Raw genomic sequence first — 19069 nt, 5'->3', positions numbered from 1 at the left:
ATTTGTAGCAAATAACATGAACTTAAATTAAACCGGTTCTGATACAAATGTTCAATGAATACGAGAGAAATTACGTTTAGAATGGTTATTAAACATTCACATCGCAAATAATGTAAACCAGCTGTACATGAGAGTAATAAACAGAATATCGAGGAAGGTAAATTAGTCCAAACAGCAAACAATTCAGAATCAAAACGAACTGACAGTAAATCAGACTTCAAAGTCGGTAACCAATCAGTTTTAAAATTAAGATTCTCATTAAAGGACATCTACAAGGTTCAGTTCCAAGCAAGGTGCTGTTTATCTATAACCAGAGCTTCAAAATTCTGGCTCAGTTGGACTCAACTCACAAGTCTTCTGTTTCTGTATTTCTTTTTAAACTACTAGTTTCACACATCTAAGTAGTAACAAATGGCACCAAAAATCGGACTGCTCGTTTGAAAAGAAAAGGATATTCTGCTTTTGCGCCCATCCAAAAAGAAACCACAGTTTTCTTTTAGAAAGCATCTTCCATCGAACTATCTCTATTTATGTCGACGAAAATTTCTTCCGAAAAATTTCCTGAATATCGATTTCCTTTCCAGTTATATATTAGGGAATCTTCGGGAAAATACTTTGAAATCTTTTTTGAAGGACCCCTACATCTGTATTAATGTCAATAACTAAATCTTCCATGTGGAGCTAGTTTGCTATCTTCCAAAAATGACAGAGTATAGGAAACGCGAAAAATTTATTGTTCAGTACTTGTGAACTAAAAAGAGTACAATTCTTTTAAAGGACGATATTTTCTTAACTACTGAGAAAGCTTTTGAGCCTCGTCCCTGTAGGCTGATAATATGTGAAGCTTTTGAATGATATCAGCACAATAGGCCAAACTCGATAATCAGCGAAAAGTTTCATGCATTGTTTTTCTATTTGTCACAAAGAAACATAAAAACCTAGGTTCAGTTCAAATATCTGGTTCGAAATCTTGCCAACCTTACCTAAGTACGAAGAAGCAAGCTTTTAAATATTTATCTTCACACAATAGCATGAACAGTCGTGAGTTTACAGCTCTTGCCTTGTTAAGGATTATAAATTTTACAGCACCTGTCAAATCAATACGAAGAATTCCGGACATACCCTTAGAAGCCAGTGCTTATCGGTGGATTATAACCAGTGCCTCGACAATCAGATGCAACTTTTTTCACTTTTGCTGCCAGCCCTGTTAAATGGCCACATTGCCTTGGTCCAGACTGCACAAATACCAACACGTTTTTCCAAGAAATACCTACTTTTAATAAATAAAGGTCAATCATATTGCAAATTTTGTCTGCTGTAGCATTTGACATCAGCGGTTTGCAAGAAAAAAACTGTTCTCTTATATCTCCATCCAACAACGTACAAAAAGAGCAACTGCGCCATAGTTGCGTCATCTGTACCCTCCGTCTGTGAGATACTTGCACTCTTGCAGTTGTGGAATGTTTCTTCAGTATTGGAGACACGTCTTCAATCTTCCTTCTTAGCATATTGACAACGGAACATTGTGAGTTCTTGGCCGTTTTTCCTGCCAAAACAGCCTGGATTATCAGTAGGCGACTCTCCAATTAGGTGAGGTTTTCCTCCCTAGCCACGTATGAGTGTTTTATTAAGTTAGTACAGTGCTGATAAAATTTGCCACGCACCTTGATTCTTTTATAGAAGACATAGATTTACTTCGAAGAAAAGTCAAAAAGATTATCAACTAACTCATAGTGTTTAGAATTTTTATGATGTTTTAATAGAGGAGACTTCATGCTTTGATCAAAAAGCGTTTCTGAGCATACAACGCATTGGGGAAAGGAGTCATCGGTTTCTATACCAGACTTTACTGTAAAACCAAACACTAAGTAGCTTTCATCATACCTGCGGTTAGGTGTTGTTTTAGGTTTTTTTAACTGCATGCTTGGAGGTAGAAGTAGCTTCTGGCATAAAAATCGGTCCACTATTTAACTTAAAACATAATCACTTACAAGTCACACAATCAAGTTAAATTTCACATCACAATTACATTAGTCAAGAATCAATTTCTTGTAATACGCACATACCGGTTCCAGACGCAAGCTGTTTCATGTCACGACGTCCTATAACGTTAACAGCCAGCAAAACAACAATAACAAACCGATCGTTTCCTAATGACTACTGCAGCGTCACACACTGGCACATCGTATAAGTTGGCACCGGTTGCATTGCGGCACGAAAACTTTCGAATAACCACCGACAAGATCCGTTCTAATTATCGGTGATTTGAAAACAAGACTAGTAGTTCCCGGACAAGGCGGCTTCGACGAACGAAGGACGGGGCGGGGAGGGTGCAATCGATCTACTTGGGACTTTGTGCAGTCCGAAACGAACACACTGTGGGAAACCCATTTTCTTTAACATTATAGACATACTACATTTATTAATCTTTTCTCAATATCTTTTACTTTAAAAATAAAGCAAGTAAGAAAATAATCTGAAATAATATCCACATGTTTTGTTTACATGTACGCGTAGCACCTGAAATGTCCCTGTTATCAACGCGTGCCACCTTCTGGGAACCCCTGCCTTTAATGCATTGTACGTTGAAGACATGCCTACACCTTCCTGCGCACCAGGCGGTATCCACGACAGATTGCAATGACTCAACTGCTTTTGATCTGCTGCGCCTGTGCAGCGGCACGACCCCATACACAGCGGGAGTCCGTGGGGGGAGGGAGTGGAACAAGCAGCTGACGTCTCACTGTGCGCCATGCGTTTTTATACATGCAAAGGCCGTTGGTTGGTTTAATGACTAGACGGACCAAAATACGAGCCCGCACCAGCAAGCCCCTCCTAACTCGAACAGCGAAGTCAAACAAAACCACACCAAAGAAGGGCCTAGTGCGCGACACCTAAGGGAAGAACCCCAAGGTTTATCTAAATGTCGAGAAAGCCTAGTGTAAGGAATGAGGAAGAAGTAAAGGGGGAGAAAGGAAGAAAGGCAGGCGAGATGCTCCGTCTAGGGAGCAGCCAGGGTCCCACAAAGGCAGAAAATGCGATGGAGGACATACCTCCTGCCATTTACCAGAGGCACCTCATCCAACAATACCGAGAAAAGACTAGCTGCGACACGTACAGGGTAAAAGCAACACACGGAAAACACCAAGTCAAAGAGAACACGCAAGGTGGTGGGGGGGGGGGGGGGGGGGGGAAGAAGAGAAAAAGAGCAGATATAGTGAGGGTTGGGGCAGACCACCAAGCCGAGACAGCCAACCTCAAAACCAGGTCAGCTGCTGAAGCATCGTCCTCTAATAAAAGGAAGATTATGAGTTGGCGACGTGTGGACCACCGTCAAATGGACACCACAACGACAGTGGGGCGGACCCTCGCGGCGGACGAGATGACAAGTCAGCGAAGTAAGCCCAACGTGGAGCGGGCTAAGGACGATGGAGTCCTTGCGAGAGGCCAACATGGTGGACCTCCACACACTTGTAGTCTCCTTTATCACCCGGCAAAATCAGTGTATTCTAGTCCGTATTCCATATCCTTAGAACTTGACGGCATAATATCGATCGAAGGTCCAATTCCTGAGTACCGATCTCAAAGAGGCGGCTTTGTCGGTTGCCAATTTGGCCAGCCTGTTAGCGAGTTCATTCCCCATGGTTCACACGTGACCTAGGATCCAGACAAAGACCATCGAGCGTCCATATTGTTCATGGGCAAAAAGGGAATTCTGGCTAGTCAGGACCACGGGATGGTGAGGAAAACACTGGTCAAGAGCTTGAAAACTGCTCAAGGAGTCCCTACAAATGAGGAAGGACTCACCAGTACAGGAACAGATATGCTCAAGACCGTGAGGAGATCTGCATGAATGTAAACAAAGTCACTGTGATCAGCAACCACCGAGACATCAGTCTAGTCTACTTTTCAATCCCGAAACACGCCTAGAATGGGCAAGAATTGACGACAGAGCCCCAGGATGAGTCGCATCTTTCGGACCTTGTGACAGGTCGACACAAGAGCTGTGGACAAGGGTTGCCTCACAGAAGTGCACGTGAGCAATGTCAGAGAAGATAAGAAAGGCGGCAAAGCTGGAGTTCAGAAAAAAGGATCAGAAGCACATTGTGTTCATGATCCTAGACCTGGCGCCGCCGTTTTGGGAGGTGTGTCTCCGTATCTAGAGAAAAGAGACGGTAGTTAAAGTGCTCCGGTGAGCACCGGAAAGTGTAATGCGTTGACGACCAACTGTTGCCGCATAGACCACAATAGTGGAACCTCTGTCTCAGCTAGGAGACTGATCATGGGGCTAGTCCGGCTGCCAGTCGTACCTGAAAATAGTGTATCGGGTCCAGCACATGTATTACATTGAAGCTAAAGCCGAGCTATGTGTCAGACTCTCGGAATCTAGAAAGACTGGACCAACGCTGAGTAGAGCCATATCAGAGTACTATGGTCCGCACTCCAGTTGGTGTTGCTGAGGCATCAAAGAGCACTGAGGTGTGACCAACATGTCCACGTTAGTTGACAAAGATGGGCATCAAAGACCAGTCCCACAAAACAACGAGAGTTCGCCTATTTGAGGGACTAGCCATCAAGGTACAGATCCAGATGGGGGATGGACTGTACAGCAGCGACATAAATGCATAATGGCAGCGACATAAATGCATAATGCAGGTCTTGGCTGCCCAAAAATTGAAGCCACGAGTAAAAGCACAAGATTGCACTCGATTTATTGCTCCCTGCAGTCTGCAAAAAAATCAACAACGTCCATCACAGATGAACAGAAGTAAAAGCAAAAATAATCAGCATATGGAAGAGGAGGACACTGTAACTCCCACAGCCGCCACCAGACCACTGATGGCCATTAAAAACAGAGAGACAATCAAAACGTGCGAGGGCTATCTTGTAAGTCATTACAATAACAAAGAAAGACATTTTTGTACGAATAGTTTCATTTTTCTGAAAACACTCGCGATTAAAACTTGTGTGTTTTCAACATTTTTAGGCTTTCCCGGTCACTTCACGCATTACCTATTTGGCGTCTTTCTAGGGGTCTTCAGCCAACAGTAGCTTTGTCGTTTTTCTCAAGTTTTATCGGCACCTGAAGCATTATGATTATACATTTTTGTATGCGTCGAATCCTCTATTATTATGTTTCTACCACTCTGTCTGAACCTCAACAACAGAGTTTTCGAAAGATTTGGCAGTCTATAAAAACCCCTGTAGACGTATATTTTATTTGGCACGCCAAATAATGAATTGTTTGACGTGCTATGTGCCAGCCGCCACTGTCACAACGAATGTTGCAATGTTTTCGATTGTTTCTCTTGATTTCATCGAGGAGTTATGATAATCAAACGTAGCTTAACTGTTCTTCGAACCCCTTAAGCTATGATTGCATGTCCAGTATAACCAAAGAAACGGACTTTTTTTACGTGCTTCACGAATTAAACACTTCGGATGTTCCAAAATGAATCGACAACAAAACTACTGCTTCCAGCATGTACGAATACATCCTTGTTTGGTCTCGTGTTACAATTCTGTATAGGGATTTTTCACTTCCAGGTAAATTTTTAGTATTTACTAATTTAGAATATTTACTTACACCAACTGACAGGAGCCTGTGCTTGTCAACTGCGCGTTATCCATCTGTGAAAATATTTTTCACGGTAAAATATTCATCCAAAATAAGATGTACGACAGTCTTTGAAAAGACTACTGAGGTCTCTATCTCAAAGTCAGTCAAACGTAGATCCTCTTCAATCACACTGTACACATTCATCGATGGTTTTTGCAACCACCGATTTTGGTTGGCTTTCAGGAAACGAATCGTTGATGAAAGCACCACAACAGCTAAATTCGGCAAACCAATTGTTAATAGTACCTTCTAAAGAAGCCACATTACAAGCGAAATTTCAATTTTTTTCACAATACTGGATCTTTAGACTCACTAAAAATAGTACTTGAATGTAGTATTTTTGTTTCTTCCTCAATCGAATGAATTTTGCTCACTTGCCAAAGAATTGTCTGTTTGGTACCAAAGAGAGTAATCGGTCAATATTTCGCGAGCACTGCCTCACTGACTTCTCAGTGGCGCAAATTCGTATTTTTGTTGTGTTACTAACACTCAATGAATCCTACGCTTCCCGACTTCAGCCTCCGACTTTTCTTCTTAGTTTAAAGTAATATTGTTTGCTTGTGGACAAACGGTTCACTATTTTATAGTTTCATTTAACTTCAACGTAATCCGGCAATTGCACAGAGAGACCTTGCAACATTGCGATCAGCGCTGTTATTACACGTGTTTTCGCAATGTGTTAATGCATGTTGCGGGTGCCACACTCATGCTCTAGCAACCGTGCTGGACATGACAGCAGTGAAAGACTATGGAAAGCTTTTTGAATAACGCGTGAAAACTTTGCACCGAAATGTCATGTCAAAAGATCACAGTTCCCTGGCATCGTAAGTACGTTAACAGAATGGACTGAATGCGCCCTCAGGTTTTCCTTCGAAACATGGCAATCACAGAAGTTATGACGGAATTTGATCTTATTACTATGCACGATCGATGGGACGCTGCACTTTAATTGTTTGAGAGTGGAAACAGAGCGTGTTACATCCTTGCTCGTAACCCACCTACCAGCAAAAAGCTGACGCTAGAGCAGTGATTCCCAAACTGGTGTAATCAACCCCAGAGGGGTTGAATGAAATTTTCTGATGGGTATAAGCTAAACAATTATTTCCAAAAAAAAACCATTACAATTATCTGAAACTGAAGATATAATTTATGAATAATTACTTTTTCTCAATTAGTAGCATTAATGCGGTGGAGATTACAGGTTCCTCACACGGGCCACCCACTAAACACGCACACGATGTGCATTGTCCCGTACAGACAGATATATAACAAATGCTAAATATCTCAAGAAAATGTCTTCCCCAAGCTGTATCAACCACCTGCAGTAGTCCAGAAATTGCTTCATTACTCGCTTCAAAACACATAAATGAATTGACAGTGCTACACAGCAGTAACTACGTAAGGACTACTATACTGCTGTACACAGTATTATTACTATTAGTGGCTGTGGTCAGATACATTAACTGCCTGAAGTCTTCCAATTTCTGCCAGTTCAGAAGTAAGGAGTGCAGCAGTCAAATGGCTCAAATGGCTCTGAGCACTATGGGACTTAACATCTGAGGTCATCAGCCACCTAGAATTTAGAACTACTTAAACCTAACTAACGTAGGGACATCACACACATACACGCCCGAGGCAGGATTCAAACCTGCGACCGTAGCAGTCGCGCGGTTCCGGACTGAAGCGCCTAGAACCGCTCGGCAACAACGCCCAGCAGTGCAGCAATAAAGTGATTTACGAACAGTAAGCATAGTGCAGACATTTTAACTTGGTTGATTTTAAATGGGGTTGAAGCGTGCAGGTCACGCGAGTGCCGCAATGGGGTGGAGTAATGCAGGGAAGTACGTTTTGTAACACGTGTCTATCCTCACTGTGGATACTCAGCGTTCTTTTCTGAGGAGGAGTTGTGGGTAACACTTGGGCGATGTAACACGAATTCCTTCGACATTCATTCTAACACACACACACACACACACACACACACACACACACACACACAATCTCTCTGAATATAATTCATCTCTCATCATTCCATACAATCTTGCATTCTACGGTTTAATTTAGATGCTAAAGTTACTAACCTAACATATTGATAATGTGGCGAAGAGGGGGGGGGGGGGCGCAACAGATGACAGGTTAGTGGGTACTAGCTAAAATCTGGTTGCAGTCAGGGGCAATGGCCTAAGAATGGTTGGAAACCACAGCGCTTAGAGGCTCAACACTGGCACTTATTTGTGCTTTGGCCGCAATGCGGTCAGTGCTGACTGCTCGTCCGTTTTAGCGAAACAGGCCTGGATGTAAGTCACTTGCCAGCCACAATCAGGGTATAAGCATCTGCACGTCCCTTAGACAACAATTAACAGCACAGAATGGACCTAAAGTCCGAACAGTTTGATAAAGCCAACAATACAATCATCCCTGAATCTCTGGTAAATGCGCGAATTCTCCCAGACGCCTCCATTGCATATCTAAGTTCACCAAACTAAATTTCTGGAGGGGAAAAAATTGGACCAGACTTTCGGACAGTCAAATGTAGTTGTTACGAGTTCAGTACGTCTTTCCTTGTACGTCCACAGCATGGCGCTTTGAATTTCAATTTTATCCCCTAGTACAATACTCGAATTGGTAAATATGGTCTTGATACAAGACTGATTGATTGAGAGGTTTTATGGGACCAAACGGCAAGGACATCAATCCCGCGATTCCGAAGTTAGTCACAGAAGAAAGAGGGTTCGCTAAAAGTGGATGGATCCAGTCAAGGGAGTCAAGTTATGAAATAATGGAGTTAAAACACACAAAGGCATAAAAGGTGAAACTGAATATAAAAACTGGAAAAATGGAGCAGTCTTTCCATGGGGAAGTGGTCATGGACCCAGACCGAGAAGATATGCAGAGGCCCCAACCACAACCACCCTGCCCCTGCTCCAAGAGTAGAGTAAACCCTTATAACCGGAAATAAAAACCACTTTCACAGAGGGAACTGAGGACCAGTTCAACCATCCTGAATCATGTACTAATATTAAATTTAAGGAATCAGGAAAACTATACTTATCACGAAGGGCCAAAAGAAGGGTACATATACTAAAATTGGAACGATACAGAGAAGATTAGCATGGCCCCTGCGCAAGGATGACACGCAAAATCGTGAAGCGTTCCACATTTTTGATAACAAACAGACCCGAACTTTTCGACTCTGCAAGCGCAGAACATGGAATCAGTAATCATAAGGCCGTTGCAGCATCCCTGAATATGGAAGTTAATAGGAATATAAAAAAAGGGAGGAAGGTTTATCTGTTTAGCAAGAGTAATAGAAGGCAAATTTCAGACTACCTAACAGATCAAAACGAAAATTTCTGTTCCGACACTGACAATGTTGAGCGTTTATGGAAAAAGTTTAAGGCAATCGTAAAATGCGTTTTAGACAGGTACGTGCCGATCAAAACTATGAGGGACGGGAAAAACCCACCGTGGTTTAACAACAAAGTTAGGAAACTACTGCGAAAGCAAAGAGAGCTTCACTGCAAGTGTAAACGCAGCCAAAACCTCTGAGACAAACAGAAGCTAAACGATGTCAAAGTAAGCGTAAGGAGGGCTATGCGTGAAGCGTTCAGTGAATTCGAAAGTAAAATTCTATATACGACTTGACAGAAAATCCTAGGAAGTTCTGGTATTACGTTAAATCAGTAAGTGGATCGAAACAGCATATCCAGACACTCCGGGATGATGATGGCATTGAATCAGAGGATGACACGCGTAAAGCTGAAATACTACACACCTTTTTCCAAAGCAGTTTCGCAGAGGAAGACCGCACTGCAGTTCCTTCTCTAAATCCTCGCACAAACGAAAAAATGGCTGACATCCACGTAAGTGTCCAAGGAATAGAAAAGCAACTGGAATCACTCAACAGATGAAAGTCCACTGGACCTGACGGGACACCAATTCGATTCTACACAGAGTACGCGAAAGAACTTGCCCCCCTTCTAACAGCCGTGTACCGCAAGTCTCTAGAGTAACGGAAGGTTCCAAATTATTGGAAAAGAGCACAGGTAGTCCCAGTCTTCAAGAAGGGTCGTCGAGCAGATGCGCAAAACTATAGACCTATATCTCTGACGTCGATCTGTTATAGTATTTTAGAACATGTTTTTTGCTAGCGTATCATGTCGTTTTTGGAAACCCAGAATGTACTCTGTAGGAATCAACATGGATTCCGGAAACAGCGATCGTGTGAGACCCAACTCGCTTTATTTGTTCATGAGACCCAAAAAATATTAGATACAGGCCCCCAGGTATATGCTATTTTCCTTGACTCCCGGAAGGCGTTCGATACAGTTCCGCACTGTCTCCTGATAAACAAAGTAAGAGCCTAAGGATTGTCAGACCAGCTGTGTGGCTGGATTGAAGAGTTTTTAGACAACAGAACACAGTATGTTGTTATCAATGTAGAGAAGTCTACAGACGTTAAAGTAATCTCTGGCGTGCCACAGGGGAGTGTTATGGGACCATTGCTTTTCACAATATATGTAAATGACCTAGTAGATAGTGTCGGAAGTTCCATGCGGCTTTTCGCGGATGATGCTGTAGTATATGGAGAAGTTGCAGCATTAGAAAATTGCAGCGAAATGCAGGAAGATCTGCAGCGGATAGGCACTTGGTGCAGGGAGTGGCAACTGACCCTTAACATAGACAAATGTAAAGGATTGCGAATACATAGAAAGAAGGATCCTTTATTGTATGATTATATGGTAGCGGAACAAACACTGGTAGCAGTTACTTCTGTAAAATATCTGGGAGTATGCGTGCGGAACGATTTGAAGTGGAATGATCATATAAAATTAATTGTTGGTAAGGCGGGTACCAGGTTGAGATTCGTTGGGAGAGTCCTTAGAAAATGTAGACCATCAACAAAGTAGGTGGCTTACAAAACACTCGTTCGACCTATACTTGAGTATTGCTCATCAGTGTGGGATCCGTACCAGATCGGGTTGACGGAGGAGATAGAGAAGATCCAAAGAAGAGCGGCCCGTTTCGCCACAGGGTTATTTTGTAACCGTGATAGCGTTACGGAGATGTTTAGCAAACACAAGTGGCAGACTCTGCAAGAGAGGCGCTCTGCATCGCGGTGTAGCTTGCTGTCCAGGTTTCGAGAGGGTGCGTTTCTGGATGAGGTATCGAATATATTGCTTCCCCCTACTTACACCTCCCGAGGAGATCACGAATGTAAAATTAGAGAGTTACAGCGCGCACGGAGGCTTTCAGACAGTCGTTCTTCCCGCGAACCATATGCGACTGGAACAGAGAAGGGAGGTAATGACAGTGGCACGTAAGGTGCCCTCCGCCACACACCGTTGGGTGGCTTGCGGAGTATAAACGTAGATGTAGATGTAGATGTGTGATAACGTCAGTCTGGCTCCACAACCACACTGTGTGGGTGGTTCATTACACAGGAGGAAACTATGGGTGAGCCTGGTATTAGCAATGCATAGACAGCTTATAACGGTGGACTCCTTCCGAGATGAGCAGAAGGAAAAGCGCCAAACTGCAGTAGACTCCTTGATTAGAGGAGCTTATTACTATGAGCAGTAGTGCCCCAGATGTCATCCCATTTTTGGACAAAGAGAGATTTGACGTAGATTTGCATATCTGCAGCTGGAATCGTGAAGGGAATAGGGAGTAAGTGTCTGGCTCTCTGGTCAAACGGTCAGAAAGTTCATTCCTGGGGATACCCACGTGATACTGGTCCCAGAGAAAGACAACTGAGAAGGTGGCACAGCCAAAGGCAGAGAGAAGGTAATGGCTAGCAGAGACAAAAGTGTGACGAGAATAGCATCAGTCGATAGGCTCTCTGAGTCCGAACAAATTAAAACACTTTGAAGGAAGGCCTGAGAAGAAAAAAAAAAAGAGGGCTCTGTGAATGGCAAGAAACTCTGCTGTGAACACACTACATGATCCTGGCAATAAATGGTGTTCTATGCCCGTTGGAGGCGTGAAAGCATACCCCACCTTATCGACTGACTTACAACCATCAGTGTAGAAGATGGAACTCTGCAAGGATGTCACGTACAAGACGCCAGAAAACTCCAGAGGCGACAGAAATCTTAGAATCCTGGAATAGTTCAGTCTTAATCCGTGGTCTAGGCATCATCCAAGGGGGAGGGGGATTGGGAGGGATTAAACGAGGTGCATTACAGTGAGTGGGGATGGAGATAGGGACAGAGGGAAGTGAGACGCATGCCAACTGGCAATTTCAACTGTGGGCAGAAGGCAGGAGGGAAACATTCCTGGTTTGCGAAGACAGGCTGCACAGGGTGGTCAGGGAAATGGTGAATGTCGACTGAGTAAGAAATCAGGAGTTGGCTCCATCATATTTGTAGAGAGGGGATCCCCACTTCTGTGAGGAGATTCAACGGTACTAGTGTGAAAGGCACCAATAGCCACACGCACCCCACAGTGATGAACAGGGTCAAGTAGTTTCAAAGTGGAAGGAGCCACTGAGCCATAAACCTGATTGTCATAATCTAGTCTGCACAAGACCAGAGAACGGTAAAGATGGAGAAGAGTAGTACAGTCTGTATCCCAATATGTGGGGGCCAAGAGGCAGATACCATTAAGATTCCACATGCATGTAGTCTTTAGGTGGCGAATATAGGGCAGTGATGTCAGCTTTTCACCGAAAATAAGGCCCAAGAAACGGGACTGTGCTACAACATCGAGGAGCTGGCCGCCTAAATAAAGTTTTGGATCAGGGTGTACTGTGGGTCGATGACAAACATGCATGACCCACGTTTTGGAGGGAGAAAACTGGAAACCATGGACGATGGCCCAAGCAGAGGCCCGTCGAATGGTAGCTTGGAGTCTGTGCTCAGCAGATGCTACCGAGTGGGAGCTGCAACAGACGCAAAAATGGTCGACGTACAATGCCGGGGTAACCAGAGGCCCAACAGAGGTTACAAGCCCATTGATGGCTATGAGGAAGTGTGTGACACTTAGCACAGAACCCTGTGGGACATCGTTCTCCTCAATCCGAGGGGCGCTGAGTGAAGTGCCCACTCGAACCTGGAAGAGCTGGTGAGATAAAACCTCACGCATAAAAATCAGAAGGGGACCACAGAACCCCAATCATGGAGGGTCACTAAAATGTGGTGCTTAGCTACGTTGTATGCCTTATGTAGGTCAACAAAGACTACGACCAGGTGCAGGCGGTTAGTAAAAGCCTGTCTGATGTCTGTTTACAATCTGAGTAAATGGTCAGTTGGAGATCATTCTGCCCGGAAACCACACTATAAGGCCCTGATGAGATGTTGCCTCTGGGGAACGTCGAAGTGTTGGATCATCTGGTTGTGGATGGAATCCACGCCTGGGACCGTGTCTGGTGAAGAGTTAACAGCCTGCAAGAATTCACTTTCAGTAAAGGGTTCACTATAGGGCTCATAGTGGTCCAGGATGAAACAGAGCAAGGTCTATTCAACTCTGCATTTCTGACAGAGGTAGCAGGATAGGAAGAGGACACCAATGCTGTCACAAAGTGTGTTGTCAGGTGTTCTCCAAGGACAAGTGGATCAGTGAACAGAGCACCTTGGAGGTTAAGACCCTGGTTAATTGACTGTCTCTGGCGGCCCAGAAGGCTATAGAGCTTGGACCAAGCCTGTGATGATGAGGTATACATCCCCAGGGAGGGAACACAGTGCTTCCAGCATTCCTTTTTTACTCTGCTTAGTAACATAACGAGCGTTGACAAGGAGACGCTTAAAAGGGAGGTGGTTGGTCTTTGAAGGGTGTCATTTAAATCTCCGGAGTGCCCGTTGGCAGTCCTGGGCAGCGACTGCGACACCCTTGGTCCACTACGGTACCGGTCAGCGACGAGGGGCAGCTGTGGATAAGGGACACGTGTGCCAGCAGCATGAAGAATAGTAGCAGAGACGCCTTGCACGACTGCATCAGTGGAGTTCAAGAAGGAAGTGTCGAGTTGCACAGCAGACACATAAAAGGCCAACTGGCCTTGCAGAATGTCTAACGTGGGGGTCGGTCTGCCTGGTGGCAGTAGGGGAACAACAGAATCATCGAAAAGTGGTCACTGTCACTAAGGTCGTCATGGATGACCAATAGAGGGTAGCTACCAGAGCATGGGAGGAAATCGTGAGATCGATAGCAATACAGGTGCCATGAGCGGGACTGAAGTGGGTAGGGGAACCATCACTGAGGAGACACAAATCGATGTCTTTAATAAGTTGGTCAATTAGGAGAGCTCTACCAATTGAAGTGGCACTCTCCCATAGGGGGTGGTGGGCACTGAAGTCTCCAAGGTGGGGAAACAGTGGCGGGAGTGGCTGGATTAAAGTAGACAGTTAAACATAAAGTGGAGTATCTGGAGAGAGAGAGAGAGAGAGAGAGAGGAGAGAGAGAGAGAGAGAGAGAGAGAGAGATTGCAAATGGTGATTGCAGGAGTTGTTTGCACTCTAAACACTATTGCTTCCCAGTTGGTACATAGTGGATCCACTCACTTACGACATCAGAGCGAACCAAAGTGCAGACCCCACCAGATGCTACCCCTGAGCCAGCACAGTTGTGACAGAACGCCCGATAATCACGAAATGTGGAGAGTAGTCATCACGACGGAACAGGAACACAGGGGATTCCTTCATGGAGTGGGTGTTCGCAATCACCACAAAGAGGGTCCACCGTACAGTGGGAAGACAGAATGCAGAATAGGAGGAGACAAGACGTTATATTTCTAGTAGCTGATTGCGATTCCACTGGATGAACATGGGGCGAGATCCGAGGTTAGAGATAAAGAAGCGAAGAGGTGATGAACAGTCGTAACTGACAAGTATGGGGTGACATCCATAAATAAGACATCAAGACTCAGGTTGCGATGGGGAAGATGGCACCTCTGGGGGCACTAGGGGGAGGGCTTCTCTTGGGACATATGTTTCTTCCTTTTCTCGTCCAGAGGTGGCGTAGGACAGGGCACAGAGGGAATACAGGCGTTTGCAAGATCTGGAACCGAAAAAGAATGGGCGACCTTGGGGCATACGGGTAGTGCGCCTTGTGGCTGAGTGGTGGTAGGAGTCTACCGGCCTGAGAGATGACGGAGAGAGAGAGAGAGAGAGAGAGAGAGAGAGAGAGAGAGAGAGAGGCCCTAAGAGCGAGCTCGATCACCAGCAAGTGCCAAAGAAAGAGGGACACTTATTTGGCTGGAGAGGGGAAGCGGCTCCCGGACAGGAGGTTGTGGGAACTTCAAGGGGGGAGGAAGAGAGAGGGAGACAGGGCTGGGGTAATAAAAGAGGTAGGAGGGGGAAAGAATGTAACTGAGGCAAAAGAGGAAGATAGTGACAATGGATGGAGTCTCTCAGAGTTTTGGCGAGCCTCAGGATTAAGACAGGCGATCAGGGATTTGTACTCTTGGATCCTTTTTTCTCTCTTGTAAGCTGGCCAATCTGGCGAAAGAGGGGAGTGGCGGTCATGACAACTGACACACACAGGTGACGGAACACACGGGATTCCCTCATGGAGTCGGTGTTCGCAATCACCACAAAGAGGGTCCACCGTACAGTGGGAAGACATATGCCCAAAATGCAAGCACCGAAAGCACCTCATGAGTGGGAGTGGTGGAATGTAGGTTGGTTGGTTGGTTGTTTGAGGTTAAAGGGACCAAACAGCAAGGTCATCAGTCCCTTGTTTCAAATAGACTCCATTCTGCTAACGGGACATCTCGGTATAGTCAGAAAAATAAAACGGATAAAGGGGAAACGTAAAAGGGCAGTCACGTTGTCATTAGTAAAAACAAATGAGGGAAGTTGGCAAGAGAACGAACCCAACACTATGCTGAAACAGCATAGGCAAGACCACCTGTGACTTAAAAGGTACAACTGCTATAATGCAGAAAGTACGTATGGGAATAGAAAAACTAACCAAGCCTTAAAAAGAAGGGGTGAAAACAGAGTAAAAGGGAAAGAAAAGAGGATTCCGGTCAGGGAGGTGAATCGGGAATCTCTGAACACTGCCTACAGTGGGAGACACCCAAACACTCACCGCCCTGCCCCAACACCAGAGGGAGATTAAAAACTTTAAAACTGAGAATAAAAACCACTCTCCCAGAGGAAACCTAGAACCAGAGAGACCATCCGGGAATCGTCAGCCAACATCAAAGGTAAAGTGTGGGGGAGTCTGTACTTAGCACGCAGAGCCAAAAGAAGGGGGCATTCAACCAAAATGTGGGCCACTGACTGGAAGGCTCCACAACCACATAGCGGGGGTGGCTCATCACGCAAAAGGAAACCATGGGTCAGCCTGGGATGGCCAATGCGGAGACGACACAGTGTGGTCGAGTCCTTGCGGGAGAGGCTAAAGGAAGAACGCCATGGGCCTGTATTCACCTTAATGGCACGAAGTTTATTAGACAGTGGAGTAGCCTCCCAAGAATTGGCCCATGACTGTGCAAAGTGGGATTTGATGTGAAGCCGTAAATCCGCTGCAGGAGGGGTTACAGAAAACGGGGGGTAAGTAACTGCTCCCCCAGCCAAACGATCAGCGAGCTCATTACCCGGGATACCCACATGGCCCGGGACCCATAGGAAGTCAATGGAACAAGCAGCACGGTGAAGATCAGCGAGATGGTCATGGATGGCAGAGACCAAGGGATGGCGCGAAAAACACCGGTCAATAGCAAGAAGGCCACTCATCGAGTCCGTACATAACAAAACGCGGTTGTGTTGGGATTGTTTAATAAAGGTAAGGGCCCGGGAAATTGCCATCAATTCCGCAGTAAACACCCCACATGAGGGTGGCAGTAGATGATTTTCCGTTCCAACAAAGGACGTGAAGGCATACCCAACATGATCAGCAGATTTAGAACCATCAGTGTAAAAAACAACAGCATCCCGAAACTCCCATAAAATTTGGCGGAAAAAGGAACGGAACACCACCGGGGGGATGGAATCTTTCGGACCGCGGCGGAGATCCATCCGAATTCGAGGCCGAGGAACTAACCAAGGAGGGGTGGAGGGGAGGGAGCGAGGAAGACAGGACAAAGAAGGAAGCCGAAAATCACGGGTAAGAGACGCAAGGCGCAGCCCAACCGGTAAACCCGCCCGAGGGCGGGAGTCAGGCGGGCGACGCCCATGGTCTGGGAATAGGATAGAATAGGAAGGATGGGCGGGAGAAGAACGGATAGTAAGGGCATAAGACACCAGAAGCTGGGACCGCCGAACAGAAAGGGGGGGGATCCCAGCTTCAACCAGGAGACTATCAACAGGGCTAGTAGCGAAGGCACTGGTGGCCAAACGGATACCACGATGGTGGACTGGATCCAGCACGTGCAGAGTGGAAGGAGCAGCTGAACCATAAACTTGACAACCATAGTCCAAACGTGACAGAACTAGAGCACGATAAAGACGGAGGAGGAGGGAACGGTCCGCACCCCAGGAGGAGTGGGCAAGGAAGCGAAGGACATTGAGTTTACGGAAACATCCTACCTTCAGGAGTCTGATATGGGGCAGCCAAGTGAGCTTGTTGTCGAAAAGAAGACCTAGGAAACGAAACTGTGGAACCACAGGCAATCTTTGTGCAGCGAGATAGAGCTCTGGATCAGGGTGGACCGTAGTACGGCGACAGAAGTGGACCACCCGCGATTTTAAAGGAGAGAATTGAAACCCGTGGGAGAGGGTCCATGCAGAGGCACGCCGTATAGCCACCTGGAGCTGCCGTTCTGCAGATGGCATCGAGGAGGAACTAACCCATATGCAGAAATCATCCACATACAGGGCAGGGGCGACCAAGGGACCGACAGAGGCCACAAGTCCATCGATAGCAATGAGGAAAAGAAGGACACTCAAGACAGAACCCTGTGGGATGCCCGTCTCCTGGGTCCGTGGAGAACTAAAAGCAGTACCAACTCGAACTCTGAATGACCGATGGATCAGGAACTGGCGGATAAAAATCGGGAGTGGGCCCCGAAGACCCCACTGATGAAGGGTTAGTAAGATGTGATGGCGCCAGGCCGTGTCATAGGCCTTGCGAAGGTCAAAAAACACTGCAACCAAATGGCGGCGCTGGGAGAAAGCCTGCCGAACTGCGGATTCCAAGCGAAGCAAATGATCGATTGGAGATCGTCCCTCTCGAAAGCCACACTGGTAAGGGGACAATAGATCCCGAGATTCGAGGACCCAAGTGAGCCGACGGGCTACCAGCCGTTCAAGTAACTTACAACCAACATTGGTCAAACTAATTGGCCGATAGCTGTCAACAGATAGGGGGTTCTGACCAGGCTTAAGGACAGGAACCACAATGCTATCCCTCCACTGAGAAGGGAAGTCACCCTGGAGCCAGATACGGTTGAACACCCGAAGAAGATGGTGCCGTTGTGGAGCACTGAGATGTTGAAGCAGCTGGTTATGAATGGAATCTGGGCCAGGAGCCGTATCATGAGAAGCAGATAGAGCAGAAAGAAATTCCCATTCAGTGAAAGGTTCGTTGTAAGATTCTGACTCACAAGTGGTGAAACATAAGGTGACAGCTTCAGCCTGCTGTTTTTGATGAAGGAAAGCAGCTGGATAGGAGGCCGACGCTGATGCCACTGCAAAATGGGTCGCAAGATGTTCTGCGAGAACTAATGGGTCCGTACAAATGCCATCTGGGAGGTGAAGGCCTGGGAGGGTGGACTGCCGATGGCAACCTTGGAGAGAGCGAAGTGTAGCCCATACCCGTGACAGAGGGACAGTGGAACCAAGGGAAGAAACGAATCGTTCCCAACATATCCGCTTGCTCTGTTTGATTAAATAACGGGCTTTAGCGCGAAGGCGCTTAAAGGTAGAAAGGCTGGCTACAGATGGGTGCCTCTTAAACTGTTGCAAAGCTCGACGGCGATCACGGATGGCAATGGCAATGGCCGTACTCCACCACGGGACTTGCCGACGACGAAATTGTCCAGATGAGCGCGGGACAGCAAGGTTAGCAGCGCGAACAATCGCGTCAGACACGTCACGTAGGACGTCATCAATACAACCCGACAAAGAGGGAGAAAACTCGACCTGTGCAGTATATAGAGGCCAATCGGCGCGGTGGAAAGACCAACGAGGTAACCTCTCCATCGGGGAGCGGGAAGGGAGCGTGATAATCAACGGGAAATGGTCACTATCACAAAGGTCGTCGTGTGGCGACCAGTGTAATGAAGGGAGGAGAGAGGGAGAAGAAAGAGAAAGATCAATGGCAGAAAAGGTACCATGACCAGCACTGAAATGAGTAGGGGAGCCATCATTAAGAAGGCACAGGTCGTGGTCTGCAATAAATTGGTCGATAAGAAGACCTCGTCTAGATGGAAAGGCACTGCCCCACAAAGGATGATGAGCATTAAAATCCCCAAGGAGGAGGAAGGGAGGAGGAAGTTGCTGAAGAAGGGTGGTTAAGGCAGCAGGTGTAAGAGTCCTGTCAGGAGGGAGATAAAGATTGCATACT

The 19069-nt window shown here is 46.2% G+C and overlaps 1 protein-coding gene and 1 non-coding gene across 3 annotated transcripts in view; one reads left to right on the top strand and one right to left on the bottom strand.

Annotated features, from left to right (window-relative positions):
- Positions 1 to 19069, bottom strand: part of LOC124601423 (serine/threonine-protein phosphatase 2A 56 kDa regulatory subunit epsilon isoform) — a 291150-nt gene that overhangs the window by 162771 nt on the left and 109310 nt on the right. The window lies entirely within an intron of this gene.
- Positions 8679 to 8784, top strand: LOC124554802. The gene has a single exon (XR_006968456.1). It is a non-coding gene; the product is annotated as a U6 spliceosomal RNA (small nuclear RNA).

The sequence above is a fragment of the Schistocerca americana genome, chromosome 1 (assembly GCF_021461395.2).
Source record: "Schistocerca americana isolate TAMUIC-IGC-003095 chromosome 1, iqSchAmer2.1, whole genome shotgun sequence".
NCBI classification, from domain to species: domain Eukaryota; kingdom Metazoa; phylum Arthropoda; class Insecta; order Orthoptera; family Acrididae; genus Schistocerca; species Schistocerca americana.
The sequence above is the reverse complement of the archived record's forward strand: the minus strand, read 5'-3'. Positions and strand labels throughout refer to the sequence as shown.